Here is a 21,238-nt window from a genome sequence, read left to right as displayed (position 1 = left end):
TATGTGAATATGTACATCTATATCCACATCTGATGATGAAGCTGATGATTTTCTTAGGCTGGAAGTTTACACCTGGAACTCCTGGGCAAGAAGGTATGTGCTATTTCCAGTGTCCGGTGCACACTGAAAAACTGCCTGACGGAACAATTACCACGTGCACGCTGAGCAGCGGCCACCACGGGCCGCCCCACCACCCTGTCTCTCACGGTGAGATGAGCCTTCTCAGTCACTCCTGCTGCCATTTCTTTACAAGCTGAGTTTTGCCACATTTCACTGGGATAGTAGGAGTTGGTCCTCTGCTCACAGTACCTACTCCTTTATTACTTCTTATATTAGTAAATTTGCATAGCAGTCTCCAAAACCCTATATGACACAGTAACCTGCTTCCTGCCTGGTGTGTCTTGCTGTGGGTGGAGTATAATCTCCGGCGCTGGTTTTTCTTGTTTCTCTGTTCTCACTGCCCTCAGTGTTCAACACTGAGGCATCTCTCTGGTGACACTTCGGGTTCCCTAAGCCCATTAGTAGGTTCTAAAGAAACCTGACTGGGATAAGGAAAAACTGAGATGGGCTGACCCGCTCTCTGAACTCTGAGTAGCTTTCCCCACATTGTTGGCCAGATCAGATTTTTTCCATTCAGCATCGTCTCACTTGGGGTTTCCCTACTAGTTTTATTCTACCTTCCCAGAATGAGAGCTGGCGGTTTGTTTGTTTATGACAGGGTCTCACTCTGTAGTTCAGGCTGGCCTCAAATTTGCAGTGATCCTCCTGCCTCAGCCTCCCAAGTGCTGGGATTACAGGCATGCACCACCACACCCAGCATAGAGTTTTAATTTGTAAAACCAGCCACTATTGTAACATGCTTTATGTTTTAGAAAGTGCATCACACATACTCTTGCCTAGCTCCCACAGTCAGTTGCAGGAGGTAGGCTGCTTCTCTTCAGGCGAGCTCCAAGAGGGAAGCTGCCATGGAGTAGGAGCAACATCATCCCTCCGAAGTCCTTGATCTTTATAAAGCATGTTGCCTTGAGAAAAGGATATCCAGAAAGATACAGGTGACTTCGGAGAGAGAACACCAGGTTTGTGTAGTGGAAGAAAAGCTGAGAGAGTTGGAGGAGTCGAGGCCCAAGGCCTCAGACGGGATGGGGATGGGTCCTTAGGTTTTCAGCCAGTGGCTGGACCTGGCCCCATTCCTGGGGGTGGCAGTGGGGACTCAGAGACCTAGGCTTCTCCATCTCTCCAGGGCCACCACTTCCTGTGGGCCTTTAACAAGTCACAGCACTCTGAGCTCAGTGTCCCCAGCTACAAAGTGGACATAACTTAGCTCTCTCTACCAGATTAGAAGAATTGCTTTGGAGGTCTGCTGAAACGGTTTGTATGATGCTGAGAACTTACTGTGTGGAGTACCCACGACTCATTAAACTGGGCTTACTCACCGCAGGGGAAGGGGACGGGACTCCAGTGAGGTTTCTGTTCTTTTCCTCCTTTTTTGCTTTTCTACCTCTTATTTAGGTTTATTACTTTACAACATTCTTGGAAGATTACGTAAGTGATGATAAAATAGAGCTGAAAAATTCCACGTTCTCCCTGTTCTGCTGTCTTACTCTGCAGGGGCCTGTGAGGGAGACAGGAGAGAGAAAGACAGTTGTGGCTTCATATACCTCTTTCCAGGCTTTAAAAAGTTCCTGTGTATATACATCTTCAATACATATACACGTATACATTTGTTCATACAGTTTTGTTCTTGAAATTTTTTAAAATCTGGGCTGGGACACGGAGGCAAGCCTTGAAACCAGGAAGGTATTCTCAGTGAGCTTGCATGGTGGTGCAAAGGGAATAAGGCCAAAGGGGCACGAGACTACAGAGGGATCTCAGGCAACCGACAAGCCATGTATTCTGCTTCTGCCTGCAATGGATCACAGAGACACGGACTTAGCTGAAGACTACCAGTCCTCGTTTGATTTCGATTCAGGGGTGAACAAAAACTACCTCTACCTGTTCCCTAGGGGGAATTTGTTTCCACCTGGATGACCTGACCTGCTCAGAAATTTGGTTTACTGAGGACAGACTCAGTACCTGAGGAAGGAGAAGATGTGGCAGCTATGCTCAGTGCCACCAAGATGCTCTGAGAAGAGCAGGACGAGCTGAGAAGAGAGCTGGCAAAGGTGGAAGAAGAAATCCAGACTCTGTCTCAAGTGCTAGCAGCAAGAGAAGCATCTAGCAGAGATCAAGTGGAAACTTGGGATCAGTTCACTTGGGAGCTAAAGTGGAACATTGCCAAAGGGGGCAGGATGACAGCCACGTCTGCATACAGGAGGACTTCTGAAACCTTATCCCAAGCTGGACAGAGGCTTCAGTGGCCTTTTCATCTGTTGGCTGTGTCATCACCAAAAAGCTGGAAGCTGTAAAAAAAAAAAAACTCACAGACTTTCAAGTCACTTGAAGAAAACATCAAAAAGTCTAAAGTAGGAGGAACCAAGTCTGCTGGCAGTGATTTTGGAGAAGTCTTGAATTTTAACTGCAGATGCTAGTGCCACTGCCACGGAGCCACCTCCAGAACAGACACAGGAGAGCTTGTGAGATTGCTACCTTTGCTCCCCTACCCAGTGCCAGATGCTGCAAGCAAGATCCAAGCATATCTTGTCAGGATTTATTGTGATGGATTTCTACCAGATGTGCTTTTATTTAGCTTTACATATTTCTTTGACCAAATAGTTTGTGAATTAAAATTAAAATATCTTCACCTCTACCCCCAGGAAACACCTTGCATGTGCATTCAAGAGTCAGGCATATTGGTAGCTTGAAATATGAGTGTTCTCATCAATATTCAGTTCAGATACCTGAAGTGTTTTAGGTCTTGATAGCTGTAAACTTAGTAAGATCAGTCACATTAGGGGAAGCATAGCTGTCAACATTTAATCTATTTAGCACCTTTTAAAATAAACATATAGTTATAACTGATATAACTTGAACATTTTTATACTAAAGTGTTGGTGATAACTCCTTAAGGTGTAATTTATTAATAAAAATCAATTCATTCTCTACTTGTTTGCAATGTTAGAAATGCTACTGTAGATATTGCTCCTACTTTGAAAACTGGGTGTCCAGGCTAGTGAATCAAACCTTCTGCATAGAGGCCAAGGTCCTCTAGTACCTCTAATAACTACTGATTTAGCACCAGCAGCACCATTTCCTTGTGCTATATGTTTATAGCCTACAATGTTATCTGTTATTTATCAAGTTGTGATTGTTTTATTGTTTATGCCAAATGTTAATTGCCAAGCTTGGAGTGACCTAAAACAATTTTTAAAAGGATGACTAGATTTACTTGAAAATAAATTCTTCTGAAAACCAAATTTGAACAGCCACAGTGCTGATTGTTATAAAATGACAAGCTGCCATTCTTGATTGCTAGAGCTTTTGTTAGCACTTTGGATGCAACTGAAACTATGCTCTATTGCATGTGCAAAGCTTAATAAATTCTGTAGATCAGTATAGGTCTCAATAGTTATTATGAAGCCAGTGATCTGGAAATAGCTTGTTGTATTAAAGAGTCATCTAGAGCCAGGGATTTAGCTCAGTGGTGCCAACACCTGCCTCGCAAGTGCAAGGTCCAGAGTTCGATCCCCGGTACCAAAAAAAAAAGTCTTCTAGTGTCTGTACCACTGAGCTAAATCCCTGGCCCCGTGTCTGTACTTTAAAAACAATATTTTACTGTCAGTTTTAAATCACTGCTTAATGAAATCAGGCTAACATTTTAAATAATTTCCTTCTAGGTGCTTAAAGCAAAGGTTGTTGACGTTTTGTCCCAGAAGAGCAAATCTGTAGAAATTTGTCACTTTATAGAAATATTGTAGTTATTTAACATACCTGTTAAATTAGTTTTTCTTTCAAGGTGGGTTTTTTGTTGTTGTTCTAACATCTTCTCTTCATCATATTGTTTCTTGGGTGTCCTGCTCTGTCCCTATCTATCAACAATGGCAATTTATTTAGGTAAGAGAAATATCTTCAACTCTTTCTGTACACCATAGGAGGAAAAATGATAAAAATAGGTGTGGGAAGTGGGTTGGGTCTCTGTAGGTGAGAATTGGGGATAGCTGTAAAAGAAATGGGAAACTCCCTTTCTTAGACACCTTCCTAATATAAAATTATTTAATCTGTTATACAGTACTCTGCTCTTAGAAGTAAAAAGAGGATGAATTCAGAAAAATAAATATGGATTCAGAAATATTATTCACAGCGTTCTTTGTGGCAGATTTAGTATTATGAATTCAGGTATTTAAGAAATTTGAAACAGTGATTAGTAGGACTACCGGAAAGTAACCCTGGCTACTCTTACAGTTTTGTGTTTAACATTGTAACAAAACAGGAAAGAGAAATCTGATATTTATGAAATCTCAGATATTTAAGGACTCAAAAAGTGTAATCGACGAAAATACCTCCTTACATAAAGCAGTCGTCTTAAATTATGGAGTTTGTGGGAAATAAGCTTATGAGATCAAAATAATCATGATGACAACTCATTAAGTGGATTATCCTAGCAACTCAATTATTGAAACATAGAAGAAACATTTACTTTGGATCATTTGTGGATCTGTTAAAATATACATAGTGTATTTTTGTATAGTATTTTAAAGCAGTAAAAATTCTATAATTTGGGAAAAAATAATAAATTTTTTTTAAGAGTAGGAAAATTTATTGAGAGAAAGATAGCTTCTAAGAGAGACAGAAGAGGGACCAGAAAATGGGTTGCCCCCTCACCCCATTTTTCAAAGATATTTTATACAGCAAAGCCGTGTGGTGAGGCGGGTACAAAGTGGGACAAAACTTTTAAGACCCAATGGAAATTTACAAGGTGGGCATGAGGTGGGACAAAACCATGACCAACCAGTAAGATTACGAGTACAGTCACCCAGGTAATACTGATTAAATGGGGATCCAATGGAGAAACAAGTCATGTAGCAAGCATACAAGGAATGAGCAAGGATTTTCGGTGGAAGGGTTGGGTCAGGGATCTTTCTTGGAAGATTTTTGTCCCCCACCCAGGTGATCGATACCTATTTGGAATATCAGTCACTGCTATTCATCCTACGTGGATGTGGTGATTTCCTTTTACAATTCTGGCCTTCAGTGAATGTGTCTTGATCTCCATGTTGGCTCCTTCTGGGCTGGCCCTGTCTAACTGTCTACAAATATCTAATTAACTTGCCTATCTCCAATATTCCCCCCTCTGAAGTAGTACGCCTAACTGCTGTGAGGGGGCAAAGGACCCTCTTTGGACCCTCTTCCTCTGAGGAGGATCGTAGTTGCAATCAGCAGTTAAAGTTACTCTGCAGAGGGTCTATCTAAAGACCTTCGATAGGTGCCTGGCATTGTCATCTTGGTAGCTGTATAGCTTCGAGTCTGGAGGAGACAAAGCCAAAGAAACAGTTAAGAATACATGGGCCAAATTATAAGGTCAGCAGGAGTGCTATGAATATAGCCAACAAGTGTTTCCACTGGGAGGAAGTAGATAAGGAGCAGGTCCAGGAGACTTCAAAATACAACATAGAAGCCATATCGTATAGTTTAGCAGTTATAATCTGTTTACGAGGTTGATCTGGTGGATTCCGGTAAAAGAATTCTAGCACATTTGTCATGGTTTCATTTGTATGACTGCTTGGAGTTTGGCAGCCTCTAGGCAAGAATAAACAAAACTTTTAAGAAATTAGAGCATGTATAATCTAAGCATGAGCACACTAGAATGGAAGGGCAGGTTGGGGAGAAAGTCACACTTAGAAATTGAAATAGTGATTGTAACCTGGTGGCTCTTAGATTCTTTCAATGATAAAGGTTATCAATAAATGTGATAACCTATCGGCAAAGGTATTTTTCTCCCCTATGCAGATAAATGATGAAGACCATGCATGCGGGGAGAAAAGATTCAGGTAGCTTTTAATCTATCGAAGATTCAGGGTTTTTTACAGTTGTCTACAGGTCTATCTTAATAGTAGTAGAGAAAGCAGTCCAAACCTGTAGCTCAACTCTATTTATTTATTTATTTGTTTGTTTGTTTGTTTTTTAGTTTATTTTTTGGTGCTGGGGATTGAACTCAGGACCTTTCACTTTCAAGGAAGGCAGCAGAGCCACTGAGCTAAATCCTGGCCTATAGTTCAACTCTTAACAGAGCCTTAAGAAAGAGCTCTGATGGCATTGTTTCAGAACACTCTGAGACAGAGGATGTCTGATGATCACTGGCAGAGTTCCCCTTTCACCTCACTAAGGAGTCCAGATAGGGACAAGATGTGGAGATTTTCTGCTGATTACCCAGATGGGCTGTCGGGAGCTAGTTTCTTCTGAGGGACCTTTGGGTATCTGCCAGAGAGTAGCCCTGGCCATGAACCCTCAGTTGTCACCTCAGTTTCTGCTAGTTCCATGCAACCAGAGATCTGTCTCTGAAAGGAACCCAATTACCTATCTGGTCAATGTTCCACCCACCATTGGTGTCAGTGGGAGTGGCGATTCACCAGAGGACAACTGGAGAAACCTGTCCTCTGCTTTGAGAGTGGCAGCTGCCCTAAAGGTACTTACTAGCTGGCAGAGTAACCACTGTTTGGGATTCCATAAGGGACAAATAAAACCCTGAACTGGCTTTATCTGAGATGATTTTATAAGAAACCCATTTTACAACATTTTTAAGCAACTGAGTCCAAAATGCAACATATACAAAACAAGAATAAAATGTAATTTTAACAAAAAACATTGCATAAGAAAAACAAGAAATTTGCAAATATTTAAAACATACAACTTAAAATTAAGACACTTTTGAAACAAAAGCTGAAACAAAGACCAGAATGTATGTATGTATGAATGTATGTATGTATGTATGTACGTATGTATTGTGTTTTTTTGATACTGGAGATTGAACTTGAGACCTTGAGCCTGTGAGGCAGGCACCAGAACCACTGAGCTAAATCCCTGGCCCGAAACCAGAATTTATGAAGCAAAAACCAGAATCTATGAAACAAATAGCCACAACCTATGAAACAAAAAGTTACAATCTATGAAGCAAAAAGACGAAAGTTAGAACCTATGAAAGAAAACTCTTTCCTCCGACCAGTAATCTCGGTGGAAGACCTCCAAAATGATATAGGGGAAAGAGATGTAACTCCCAAACCTACTAGATATCTGAAACACGAGTTCATGTTCTCTAAAATCAAAGAATGAATTCTAGGAACAACAGAGGTTAAGAACAGGAGAAATTCATTGAGAGAAAGAAAGCTTCTAAGAGAGACAGAAGGGGGACTGGAAAGTGGGTTGCCCTCAAAATAATAAATGTTTTAAAATGCCTCCTTGCTTTGAGCCCTTTAATAATTGCATCTTGAAGACTTCTCTGCATCAGAGCTACCCAGTTCTTTTCTATGTCTGAGCATTTTGCATATGCATATATCGATATGTATAGATATCTCCAATTACCTACCAACGTCATTCATTTTAAAAATTAAAATAATAAAAATGATATATTAAAATGTTTCTCAAGTTTGTACTCTGAAGTGAGGTTGCTGATGACACACATGTTAATATTTGCCAGATACACCAGGCTGCCAGATTCCACGCCCACAGATGTGTTGGGGCGCACACTTGCCTACAGCAGCCCTCCTCTCGGCAAGAGGGAGCATTTGGCAGTGCTTGGAGAGAGTACATGGTGGCCACAACCTGGATGCTAACTCTCCTATAATAAATAGGACAGTGCCCCACAACAGAGAATTAGGTCAATAGGGCCAATATTGAGAATCTTGGCCAGTGCTAGATATTGCCATTCTTTTTATTTATTTTTATTTTTATTTTTGGTTTTGGTTTTTTGAAACAGGGTTTCATTATGTAGTTCAGGCTGCCCTTGAACTCACTATGTAGCCCAGTGTCGTTCTTTTTAATCTCACCAGTGTGGTAGTTTGAAAAATGAGGCCTAATGTCATTTTATGCCTCTTTAGGGTAACAGAGTTATTTTTACTTCTTCATGTATTATTTGAATTTGTTATAATTAGCATGCATTCTTTTTGTAATTCTTTCAAAAAGCCTTTAAAGATTTAAGACTCCACATGTCTTGTCTTTGACTATTCTTTGCAGTCTGTTCTTACAATTTGATCAAAAAAGTGCCTACTTGTTTTCCCTTGCAAGGTTTAGAAAGAAGTTCTCAGTGCGGGCCTCGCACTGCTTCTGGTTCAAGACTCCCTTCCTCTGGCCCTCAGAGTTTCTCTGTTGCTCTTCCAAAGCACTTTCTTTCTCCCAGTGGCCAGCCAGACCCAGGAGCCAGCTCTCAGAATCATCTCACCCCAAAACTACACCCACCACAGACCAGAACTCCAAATCAGAACGTATCCTGTGGCCAACCTCAGGGAACTCAGAACACCTACCATAGACTAATCTACCCAGACAGCAGGTGAAGATCTTTACGCTCATTTCTCAGCTTTGAAAGCTGAGGTCCAGGCACTCAATGAATTTCCTAAGCTGTCACAGCTGAGCTGAGTCCCCTGGTGTTTGCCCAGAGCCTAGAGCTGCTGGCACAGGCCCGAGTGGGGCACGAACATGCTCTCACACTCCATGGCCTCCCCTCGGGACCATGGATGTGGCTCGAGAGTGGGACCCAGTCCTCACCTGCCTAGCACAGCCGGTGTCAGGTTGATAGCCTGACCAGTCACCAGGGGATGCCTGGTTGCCTGATGAGGGGACAGCAGGGCATTAAAGAATAATATACAAAGAACAAGAAATAGGGCCGGGGATTTAGCTCAGTGGTTCTGCCACCTGCCTCACAAGCACAAGGACCCGAGTTCGATCCCCAGTACCAAAAAAAAAAAACAAAGAACAAGAAATAATAATGAACAAGAGTTTATTATTTCGGGGGCTGGGAATTGATTTGAGGGTCTCTCTTGGCTAAAGACCACCTGATCTTAGCTCTGTCATGGGTAAAACCCAAGCTCTAGATCAGTCAGTATTTATGATTGTACAACAAGAGGGCATGAAGGCACATTTAAGGAACAGCAGAACTAATGCACTTAATGAGCCAGGCTTGGGAAAAGGGGAGTAACTATGTATACTCATGAAGGACAGGTCACAGTTAATGAGCCACCTGTGCTATCTTATAGATCATAGCTAATGAGCCACCTGCATTATCTTAGCTAACATTTGATCTTTGAGAATGGTTGCACAGAGTTGTAATTCCTCAGCTCCAGTGTTCCTTGCTATAGAGACTCACAACCTCATCGATACATTGAGACCTCAATTGTGGCTATTGGCACAGGGAAGTCTATCTCCCAACACCAGCCGAAAGGTCAATCAGCAATTCTCACTTAGGCCTTGGAGTGACTCATAGTTTTACTTAATAGCCAAATTATAAACCAGATCAATAATATTTAAAGCCTGCTCAGTGTGGTTTTAAACTGGTCTCCTGCAGCCAGGCTCCTGGAGTTGCCCTAGTCCTTCCACCTGGCTCTGAGCAAGCTAGAGCCAGCCTTGAGGAAGTGTCCATGGAAGACTTGAGGACATGACCTGGATGTTCCCAAGGAAATGTCTCCAGTGGCAGGAATGGCACAGTAAATGCCATGGAGCAGAATCAGCCAACAGCAGACTTGCAAAGTGGGCTGATGTCTCCTGGCTCTGATGCAACAACAGGACTTCTGCCAGCGGTTCTGAGCATCTGATCTGCAACCCAGTGTGCTTTTCCCAGAAAGCAAAGGGATATGGCGGTGGCCTGGTCGGACAGCTCTCTCCGCTTTCCTGAATCCTCACTAACTAGGCCAGTGGAATGGAGTGTCCAGGATAAATGAGACATGTCAGGATGCTTGAGACTTCCTGCCATTGCTGATTTAGAGGGCAGCAGGAGGCTTTTGGTGGGAAGGACATGAGTGATAGCTCACCTGACCTCCTTGGGCTGCAGTTTCCTCACTAATTGGTGATTGGAAACGTTTGCTTTCATTTTCAATCTGCAGTTTTCCAAAAACATTGCCAACTAGATAAAGCTGGCTAAAATGATTTAGGGATTTAGAGTTTGGAATAAATCCAGTTTTTGTTAGCTTTTATTTGTAAGTAATAAGTGCTCATAACAGTGAGGAAAAGGTAGAGCCAAGCAAAAAGCAATTCATAAAGAGCACCTGTGATTCCACCCACCTAGACACCATGCTGTTGGTATTCCTCGGTTGGGTTCTTCCAGATAGGTGTTTCTTCCCCTGGATTGGTCGATGTGCTTTAGGGACAGGGAGCCCTTGTACCCACTAAAATTGTAGTCTTGGGTTTTATAACTCTCAATCTGTTCTCAGGCTCCTGACTCTCCTCCAAATAAGAAACACTGTCTTGGTTTTTTGTTTTTGGCTTTTCGTTTTTGTTTGTTTGTTGGCAGTGCTGGGGATCAAACCCAGGGCCTTGCACACACTAAGCAAGCGCTCTACTGCTCAGCCATATCCCTGGCCTGGTCTTAGATATTTTTAGGTGTATATATTAAACTTACTTTTAAACGGGATCTTACATTACAGGCTGTTTTGCAACATGCTGATTTCACCTACTAATATATGAGCTTGTTTCTTAATACTCTGACAATTTGAGGAAGCTCCCTGCCTCCATCCCAGGCCCCTAGGGCAGAGAAGCTCAGCCAGTCCCAGCACCCAGAAGGAAGCTCCCCCACCGTCATCCCAAGCTCCTAGGGCACAGAAGGTGAGCCGCATGGGCGCCAGAAGCACCCCCCACCCTGTGGAAATGAGAAAACACATAAGCAAGCCTCAAAAACAGAGTTCCAGATCACCTACAGCAACCCCAAAGGGAAATGAGATGGAACACTCTGATACTCAACCACCTGGACTCTCTGAACTGGCAACAAAAGAGGATCTGGGAAAAATGAAATCAGAAATAATTACTCAGATAACAGCAAAGATTTTGCTCATGGTGCAAGACATGATTAATAAATCTAGAGAGGACACAGATAAAAAAACAGAGGATCTGAGGATCTTGATGGAATTCCAACATAGGAAACAAATGGAATCCATAAAACAGATACAAACAGATTTCCAAGAGATTAAAAACTCCATAGAAAGTCTGCGCAGCAGAATGAACCAATGTGAGGATAGAATTTCACATATAGAAGATAAGATTGCAATTAGTGAGGAGGAAAAGAAAAATTGCTTTAAAATTGTAAGGGAACACGAGAAATCAATCCAGCAGCTGCTAGACAATGCAAAGAAGAATAACATAAGACTGATTGGAGTCAATGAAGAAAGAGGAGAGAGTGCAGATGACATGAAAAAACTGTTCACAGAAGTGATGGCAGAAAACTTCCCAAGGAGGGGAACAGAACTTGGCATACAGATAAGTGAGGCATATAGGACTCCAGCTAGCCTTAATCAAAACAAATCTACACATAGGCATATAATAGTTAGGATTCCAGAAATCCAACAGAAGAACAAAATTCTACAAGCAGTGAGAGAAAAGAAACAGATCACATACAAAGGAAAGCCCATAAGAATCACAGCAGACTTCTCAATGCAAAGCCTCAAGGCAAGAAGAGCTTGGAGTGATGTATTTCAAGCCCTAAAGGAAGACAGCCTCCAACCCAGATTGATGTACCCTGCAAAACTATCTTTCAAAATTGATGGAGAAATAAGATACTTTCATGATAAAGAGCACCTCAGGAAGTTCATGAATACCAAACCAGCACTCCAAAAAATTTTAGACAATACCCTAGGAAAAGACCATGAGGATCACAACCCCAGGAAACCCAGCAGAATGAATCCATTGGGTGTGACAAATTAAATGCAAAGGGAAAGAATCCAACAAAAAGAAAAAGTCATGACAAGGCTTTTAAAACTTTTAACTTCATCTCCCTAATGAGTGTATAATTCAATCTTATTATTGTACTGATTAGTATTTTTCTGATTCTAGAGTTGCACACCATTCCTTGTGCTATACTGGCTATTTATCATTTTATGTCTACATTTTAATTGGGTTGTCTATTAATGAGCTCTAAGAATTCTTTATATATTCTGCTCATAGGTTATATGCATTGTAAATATGGTCTGTTAAAGGACTACTTTTCATTTTAATGATGTCATTTAAAGTCCTAAATTTTGATGGAATCTCATTTATCAATTTTTTTCTTTTATACATCATGTTTTTTGTATCCTAGGTAGTTCTTGCCTACCCTGAATTCATAAATATTTTCCCTTATAATTTCTTCTTAAAGTTTTATACTTTTTGGCTTTCTTATTTAGTTCATAGATTCCTTCAAGTTATTTTCATTTATGGAAATAAAGGGTTGAGGTTAATTTTTTATATACGGATACCAGGTGTTCTAGTGCCATTTGCTGAAAACGCTATCTCCTCCTCGGCTCTTGAATTGAGTTTATATTCTATAAAATGCTACTGTTAAATAATCTTTCAAAACTCAGTGGACCATATATGTGTGGTTCTATTTCTAGATTCTCTGTTTTATTCCAATGATCTATATGTCTTTCCTTACACCAACACTGCCTTGATTACTGTAGCTTTAGAAGAAGTCTTAAAATTAGGTACTAAATGTTTTCCAACACTGTTTTTGTTTTTGTTTTTGTTTTTAACTTTTCTAGGTCCTTTGTACTCCTACATAACTTTTAAATTTCAATATCCAATTCTTCATTTATAGCAAGTATACACAGACCTGAATTTTTATATATACCTTGTGTTTTCTAATCCTGCTAAATTCAAGTACAAGTTCTAGGGGCTCCTAGAGATTTCTTAGTATTTTCTCTGTAGATGGTCATTTCATCTACATATAAAGATTTTGCTTCTGCCATGCCAATCCTATCCTAGTTGTGTCATTTTATTGCCAGACTATTTTGGTGGGGACTAGGCTTCAAAGTTTAACGGACAGATAAAGAGTAAGCATATCTGCCCTTGTTCCCCACCTTAAGGAGAAAGCATTGTATCTTCTCCATTTATATAAGGCGTTCTCGCTGGAAGTATGGCGTACATGTCTTTAATCTGTTGAGAAGTTTCTGTTCTACTTCTAGTCTCCTGATAGCTTTTACCATGAACAGCTGTAGAATTTAGTCCAATAGTTTTTCTCCAACTAGTGACAGGATCATATGGCTTTTTCCTTTCCTCTGTTAAAATGATGACTTTTGGGGGTGGATCTTCCAGTGCTGAACCAACACTGCCATCCCTATAACAAAACCACTTTCTACATCCTGCCAGATCTGACTTCCAGTAGTTTGTTTTGTTAAACAAATTTCTATCTATGTTCATACTTTTTTCTTCTATTATCTTTATCCAGTTTTAGGATTAGCACAATGTTGATTTCCTAAAATGAGGGGAGAAGTGTTCCTTCTTTTTTCTGCTTTAATTGTTTGATATAACTGATCAGTTAAAATGTTTATGAGCCTGCTGTTGTCATATAGGTAGGTTTTCAAGCTAGGAATATACTTTCTTTAATAGGTGCTATTCAAATTTTATATTCCTCCAGAGTTAGTTTCATTAATTTGTCTTCCAAGGTACTTCTTAGAAGTTGTCAAATTTATTTCAAAAAAGATTTTTGTAGTATGTTTTCTATATCCTTTTACATTCTGTAAAATCTGTGATAATGTCTCCTAGATCTTAATATTGTAATTTAAAAAATGTATAACTGATATTGTGTAACAGGAAGAAAAGGTCTAAAAGAGCAGGGGAATTGGGAGGGGTAGGGGAAGGGAAAAAAGGGAAAGGAAAAAATATGAGAAGAGGAAAAAAATGGAAACAAGGTCTTTGCAAATAGGGAAGGGTGGAGGGGGTGAAGGGAGGGCAAAGGAAGGGGGGGAAAAAAACCAAGAGACTCATGTAAAGGTACAAGATCCCAATGATGAATGTAACTGTATTTTATACTAAAAATGTACCAGTAAACTTAATGGGGGGGAAAATACTCTTGACAATTTGTTTCATTGCTTAGCTAACTTTGATTTAACAATCCCTCTTTAGTGGGATATTTAGGATATTTTTGTTGTTTTTCTCTTACAAGGAATGAAAAGTAGATACAAGCTGTAGGAAGAAGGAAGTAATGAGAAAAATGAGAAGAAAAATATGGAAAATATAAACACCTGAGAAAAATGCTTTAAAGGGTACAAAAGCAAACCAGGTTGTCTACAGTGCACAGGAATTACCAGTAAGAAACACACAAGAGGGGGCCGGATTTAGCTCAGTGGTTTCGCCGCCTGCTGCGCAAGCACAAGGACCTGAGTTTGATCCCCAGTACCAAAAAAAGGACACAAGGTATTAATGCTAATTTTCAGCTCATTACATTTAAGTCAACAAATACATATTGGGCAGCTGCTGTTACAAGGCTGGACTCAGCACCTAAGGCTGTGGACCCGACAGCAGCCCAGCTACTGGCCTCACAGAGCTTGTGAATAAGGGAGCAACATGGGACTGTTTAATACACACGCAATGATTTGAGATTAACAAGCTGACTTGACTGACCAGCTCTGCAGTGGTAGCACCCTGAGTTACCACACTCCCTGTCCCCTTCTGGTTCACCATGGGACTTTCTCCCTGCCTTTGAGGAGGATGCATGTTTCAGCCTCAGTAGAGGTCAACTTTAAGCTCACACTCAACCCAGTGCTTGCATTCAATGTCTCTGAATGAGGCATTCGACTCTTCAGTCTCTTCTAGAAACAAGAAGCCCATTACTCTCTGACTGAGCCCTTTCCTGCTTATTTGAAAGTTTTCCTTATCCAACTGCTACCCCCTCTGTGTCTTCCTCTGATTGGTTCAGAACCTCACAGAACAAGTCTGTCATGTTCTACAGCCTGCAGATCTAAGTAAGACCTGTTAGATCTTCTTTGGGTGACACACCCAGTCCCACAATCTGCTCCTTCAGTCTGTGATGACCTTCCCTGGCAGGAAGGGCCTGGGAGCCCCTGTAGATTTATCAAACTAAGCACACGCGCAGACCTTCCCACAGAGAACCCATGGACAGATGGCCACAGCATGAGGCAGCAAGGCCCAGGTCTGTGAGGACAGACCGTTCTGGTGACACCGAAAAAGGCTGTACAGCTCCCAAAAGTGGGCAGGGATGGAGAGGAAGATGGACCAGCCAAGGGTGGGGGACCTAATCTTCTGTCCTTCCAACATGAGCCACTGTGCCTTAGAGCAAAGTTTCTAGCACCGAAGCGCATGCTGATCACTTGGGAATGTGGCTGGCCTAGGGGTTTGCTCCAGTAGATCCTGGGTAGAGCCTGAGACTGTAAACCTAGTGAATAATTTAGATGTCAACTACCATATACATATTTCAAAGACTTTTCTTACATTCTGACAAATTTTTCACCTAAAAGACTAGGCAAATCCACAATGTCTTATCTGAAATGGATTTTGGAATTCAGATTTCATGAAATTTTAGAAATGTAATACAGGGTTATACTGTATAATATGTATCATTCCCAGCAAGGAAAGCAGGATAAACCAACTGAAAATAGCTTCATGTCAGTTCAGGTCAGGTCCTATCACCAAATGAATTTGTCTCACACTTACAGGGTAGATAGAGAAGGGAGACTTTGGTTTCATAATTTGTTGGATTTTAGAATTGCAAGTAGGGAACTATTGGCTCCTACAACTCTTAAATCCATAGTGAGCTGGGCCTTTATGGCTGCTTAAGATAGTATTATGGGGACCAGGGATTTAGCTCAGTGGTCAGTGGTTCTACCCCTTGCCTTGCAAGCGCAAGGCCCTGAGTTTGATCCCGGGTACCAAACAAAAAAAGATAGTATTACAGTTTGGATCTCAATTGACTTCCCAAATCTCATGTACTAAAAACTTGGTCCCTCTTAGGAGGCGCTGGAAATTCTAGGAGCTAGAGCCTCACTGGAGAAAGTGGGTTATTGGTGGCAAGCCCTTGTTAAACCTATCTCGTCCCAGAACCAATCACTGGAGCAAGCGAGGGTGGGATCACCCTGACTGGCTTCGACCCCTGGAGGCAGGAGTAGGGAACAGCCCTCCTACACAGGCTGCAACCTGCTGGGCAGTGGGGGTAGATGAAGAGATTATCCCAGTGTTCACAGTGCCCATTTTGCTATGAATTGCTTGTTTACATCCTCTGTCCTTTAAAAAAGTTTTAACTGGGCCGAGGATTTAGCTCAGTGGTTTTGCTGCCTGCTGCACAAGCGTAAGGACCTGAATTCGATCCTCAGTACCAAAAAATAAATAAATAAATAAAGTTTTAACTACTTTTGATTGGTTTGTAAGAGCTTTTATATATAATGAATATTTCTCTCGTGTAAGTTGTGACTATTTCGCCTAGTCTGTTGCTTATCTTTTAACTACATTTCATGATGATTTTCATGCAACAAAAGATGGTGAGCTCTGTGTGTCAAATTCACCATCCCTTGCTCAACTCCTTTAATCCAAGCAAGAACTGAAATGTCTGGTCAGTGAGGAGGGAAATGAAATTGCAGTATCCTCCGAGACTTTGGAAATAATGTCACGGTTGAGAATTAGAGCTATGCTCAACAAATGGGACGAGTGTTCTAGAAACAAGAATCAAGAGACTAAAAACGTGGAATGGAAACTTCAGAGAGATGGAGAATCTCTTAATTGTCTCAGCCTTCATTACCTTGTTAAAAATGACAATATTGACAGGCCCAGGATTTAGCTCAATGGTTCCGTCTCCTGCTTTGCAAGTACAAGGTCCCGAGTTCGATCCCTGGTACCAAAAAAAAAGACAGTATTGGGTTGGAAATATAGCTCAGTGATAGAGAGCTTGCCTAGCTTGTGCAAAGCCCTGGGTTCAGTCTCCCACACTACAAAAGATGAGGAAAGAAAAAGAATGGTGATCTTTACTTTCTTGGGAAAACTGGGTCTTGAGGAGCACTGCATCTTTTACACCCTCTTTGGAGATACCTCTTATGCCCATGGTTAAATCATATGAGGCTTTGTCGAGGACCTTTTTAGATAGACCTTCTGAAGGGTATCCCTGACTGCCAACCACAACTACAATCCCCTTCAGCCTGAAGTAGTCAAGTGGTCATCGTCCCTTGCCTCCTCAAGGCGGTTCAGGATACTTTTTCAGAGGGGGGAATATTATAGATAGATGAGCTAGGTGGAAATGTAGGGCCAGGCATTTAGCTCAGTGGTTCTGCCGCCTGCCTTGCAAGGCCAAGGATCTGAGTTCAATCCCCGGTACCAAAAAAAAAAAAAAAAAAAGAAGTATTATAGGCAGTGAGACAGGGCTAAGTCCTGGAGAAGGCCAGGACAAAGGTGAAACACATCACAGCACCACATCAGTTAGACTTCCTGGCTGTACACGCAGGGACAGACCAACCTAAGCCAACAGGATTTGCTGGAAGGGTATTGGAGGCTCTTGGTATTGCAGACAGCTAAGTTAGTTATAAATATTACAGCCGGTTATACAAGGCTGGGCCTTCAGCACAGAGGACAAATGTGGCCCAAGGCACATCACTGAAGGTCAGAATTGTAAAAGGAAACTACACACCCTGTGCTTCCCCTGGGGATAAATAGCAGTGACTGATATTCTAAATAGGTATCAATCACCTGGGTGGGGGGTCAGGGTCTTAACCCAGCCTCTCCAGGAAATATTCCGGTTCCCGACCCTTACGGAAAGTCCTTGTACACTTGCTACATGGCTTGCTTCCCAATTGGACCACCGTTACCTAAGTGACTATGTGTTTAACCTTATTGGATGTTCATGGCCGTGGCCCACATTGTTCCCACGTGGGTTTCGCCCTATAAAACTCCTCCTGCCCCTCAGGACCTTTCTTATCAATAAATATCTTTCTGGGCCAGGGATTTAGCTCAGTGGTTCCAACGCCTGTCTAGCAAGCACAAGGTTTTGAGTTCAATCCCCGGTACCAACAAAAACCTAAACAAAACAAAACAAAAAATATGACATATCACAAAATGTTTAGGGCTGGGGATTTAGCTCAGTGGTTTCGCCACTTGCTGCGCAAGGACCCGAGTTCGATCCCCAGCACCAAAAATAAATAAATAAAATTAAAAATAAATAAATATCTTTCTACTTTAAAAAAAATCATATGAGGCTCCCTGGCTTGGAATCACAATAAATGTAGGTGCACCTTTGCATATTTGGACTTTTACATCTAAAATTATTTTTGTTAAAGAGCTCTCACCCTACACAACTATCCTATTGGTATCCCTGGGAGAGCTTGACTTAAAAAGAGAAAGTAAGAAAGTGAATGCTTCCTTTTAGTACGCACTCTCCCAAGAAGAAGAAAGCTCTTGCACGACTCCTCCCCCGCTCCCCTACATCTTTTCCTCATCCCAGCCACAGCGCTGAGCACACTGCACTATAACTGCCAGGATTCCCAAAGGAAACACAGGCAATTCACTGGGCAAGAAATTAAAATGACTTTTAAACATCTGAAAGGATGGTCAATTCACTTATAATTAATGCAATTCAAGTAAAGAATGCCAGCTAAGAAACGCAGATGAAAGAACGAAATTAGAAAATCATCAACCCTTGATCAGGGACTCAGTCCAGGTTATCAGTGGTTAAGGGCCTGGATATCTAAAGAAGTTAGCCAGAGAGGAGAACTGGACATCTACCAGGGAGGGATGTGTTGTCACCGTAACCCCACATTCAAACTTGGCCTTATCAATAGTGGGACACCAAGGCCTTGAGTGTGTACTCCTGACGGGGCATAACTTGAACCTCACAGCACCACCAGGAGGTGTCCTTAAAATTCTTGCCCCCATAATGTTTAATCCATCCTAGTTTGTAAGAAATAATAGGAGGGCTGGGGATTTAGCTCAGTGGTTCTGGCGCCTGCCTCACAAGCACAAGGTCCTGAGTTTGATCCCAGGTACCAAAAAAAAAAAAAAGAAATAATAGGGATGGGGGATGGGGGTGTAGCTCAGTGGTAGAGTGCTTGACTAGCACATTTATGGCTAAAGGACACACACTAAAGGAGTCAGACAAATCTTAGAGTGGGACATTATATAAGAACTGCCCCTGGCTCCTCACGAGTCAAGGTCGTGGGGGGAAAAAGAGAGCGAGGACCATTCTAGATTTAAAAACGCTTAAGGAAAAACAAAACAAAACACTTAAGAGATGTAGCATGGCGGAGGCCCTGGGTTAGTTCACCAGCACTGCAAAAGACAAAACAAAATTAAAAATATGCTGTGTTGGCGAGAGTGTGGGGAAATAGGCATTTTCCTAGATTCTTAGTGGGAGCATTAGTTGGGACATTTGACAGAGACATGTCCTTTGATACAGCAATGCCGTGTCTAGGAATTTAACATGCAGGTTATACTCAGATGTGTTCAAATATATTACTAAATCACTGCAGCTTTATTTTTGTAACCGAAGATTAGAAATAGCATGTATGTTCATCAGTAGTTGTTATGTTAAACTAATTTTTAGGGTTCATCCATATAGCAAAAATGTTAGAAGGTATGGGTTAGATCTTTTGTGTTGTCAGGAAACTCAGATGTATTGCTAAATGAACAAAGCAAAGGTCAGGCCAGAGTCTATCTCTGTATCAGACACTGGCCCATGGTTAACATTAGTCAAGGGACTGGATACACATATGAACGTGACTGCTGTGAGTCAGGCTTTCTGGAAGCAGTCAGGTTCAAGGTAGAGAAAGAGGCCAGATTGTGCACCTCTTTCAGATGTCTAAGGTCATACTTCCTTGGATTCATATATTTGTACCTTCCCTCAAGATGCACCATGTCTTGTAAATTATTGAACAAGACACTCTGAAGAGACAGAATAAAAAATTTCATAAAAGAATGACAAAGAGGGCCAGGGATTTAGCTCGGTGGTTCTGCTGCCTGCCTCGAAAGCCCAAGGTACCGAGTTCGATCCCTGGTACCAGAAAAAAAAAATGACAAAGAGAATTTGCTGACCCAATGTAAGAACTGGGACTTAATAGAAAATGTAGCTCCGAGCTTCCTGGCAGCCAAGGCAAAAAAGGAAACCCCTGATTTACAGAACTTTTGTTACCTAGTAGAAGGAAGGAAAGATGCTAATTCCTTATGAGCCACGCTTGCAGCCTGGGAGGTGATGTGCTTAGGAGTCCCTTAAAGCAAACTGAGAAGCTTACCTTCCTAGTTACATTTACAGTCACGTGTTGCCATAGGACAGCCACTCAACAGTGGACCACATAGGGCCGGAGATTCAGCTCAGTGGTTCTGCAGCCTGCCTTCCAAGTGCAAGGTCCTGAGTTCGATCCCCGGTACCAAAAGAAAGAAAGAAAGAAAACAATGGACCACATATATGATAGTGGTCCCATCAATATTTCTCATCATGATGTTGTAGTTACCTTCAGTTGTATAAGTACACTCTGAAAGGATTGCACAATAATAGCATCACCTAATGAAGCATTTCTCAGAACTTATCCCCTCTTTGTCTACTGTCTCAAGAACTGTGCTTGCTCAGTGGTAAATTAAAGAATGGTGCTTTAGTAAGGGAAGCTTGGGTGTACGGAGAAACTTGATGTAAAATTCCCATGAATTTTTAGGGTAGCCCAAGGTGAAGACATTATAAGCTTTCTTTGGGCCCTTTGATTAGGTCTCAGTCTCCTGGGTAAAGGGGTGACCCTGGACCAGTCACATCTCTGGGCTTCATTCCCCCCATGGGGAAAAATGATTATCGCAGATAAAATGAGTTGACACAGGTAGATTGCTCCAGCGGATAAATGCTTTTGCTAGCTGCTATTGACATTATCATCATGTCAAGACCTTAGGGCTACACATACACTGACTCTGGAGCCAGATTGCCGGGGTTTGCATCTCAGCTCCACCGCTTAGTGGCTGGGTGACCTTGGGTAAGGTCACTTAGTGTCTGTGCCTTAGTTTCCTCCTCGGTAAAATGCAGGCTAAATGGGCTGAGGACCGTAGAGCCTACAGAGCAGGGCCTGGGCACACAACATGCGCCTTGTGCTTATTAAATATAGCCTGGCCTGTTTCCTTCTACCCTTTGAGGCCTTTTAGAAAAAAGAAAATGACAGACTCAAAGAAGACCGGCTATTTCCGACACTAATTTTTTAAAGGTCTGGATCGCTGTGATCTCAGCCATCCCAGGAAGACCGAGAAGCGCCAGTGTGTTTCAATGGTGGCGTCCGTGGCAGGTGACCGCGGCAGGCGCTCCGGGGGGCGCGGCCCACTCCCCGGTTCCCGCACCTCCCTGGAACCCGCAGCGAGGTCCGGCGCGCGGGCGAGGGTGGGAGGAGCGCGGAGCTCCCGGGATCCCCCCTCCCCTCCCCCACCGCCCAGTGAGTAATGACATTCGCGGGGG

The 21,238-nt window shown here is 42.1% G+C and overlaps 1 long non-coding RNA gene and 1 pseudogene across 1 annotated transcript in view; one reads left to right on the top strand and one right to left on the bottom strand.

Moving 5' to 3' along the window:
• Positions 1–21,054, bottom strand: part of LOC110344569 (uncharacterized) — a 35,662-nt gene extending 14,608 nt beyond the window's left edge. Inside the window, exons 1-3 of the long non-coding RNA XR_002387223.2 lie at positions 20,046–21,054; positions 16,574–16,663; positions 1,434–1,612 (exon numbers count right to left, since the gene is read on the bottom strand). This is a non-coding gene — a long non-coding RNA (uncharacterized LOC110344569). The remainder of the gene's footprint in view (positions 1–1,433; positions 1,613–16,573; positions 16,664–20,045) is intronic.
• Positions 1,611–6,628, top strand: LOC101713532 (tumor protein D52 pseudogene; annotated as a pseudogene).
• Positions 21,055–21,238: the final 184 nt, after the last annotated feature.

Source organism: Heterocephalus glaber, unplaced genomic scaffold, assembly GCF_053883595.1.
Source record: "Heterocephalus glaber isolate CG9 unplaced genomic scaffold, H.glaber_assembly_v1.0 deba00001673, whole genome shotgun sequence".
Lineage (NCBI taxonomy): Eukaryota > Metazoa > Chordata > Mammalia > Rodentia > Bathyergidae > Heterocephalus > Heterocephalus glaber.
Note: the sequence above shows the minus strand (reverse complement) of the source record. Positions and strands in the feature narration are given on the sequence as shown.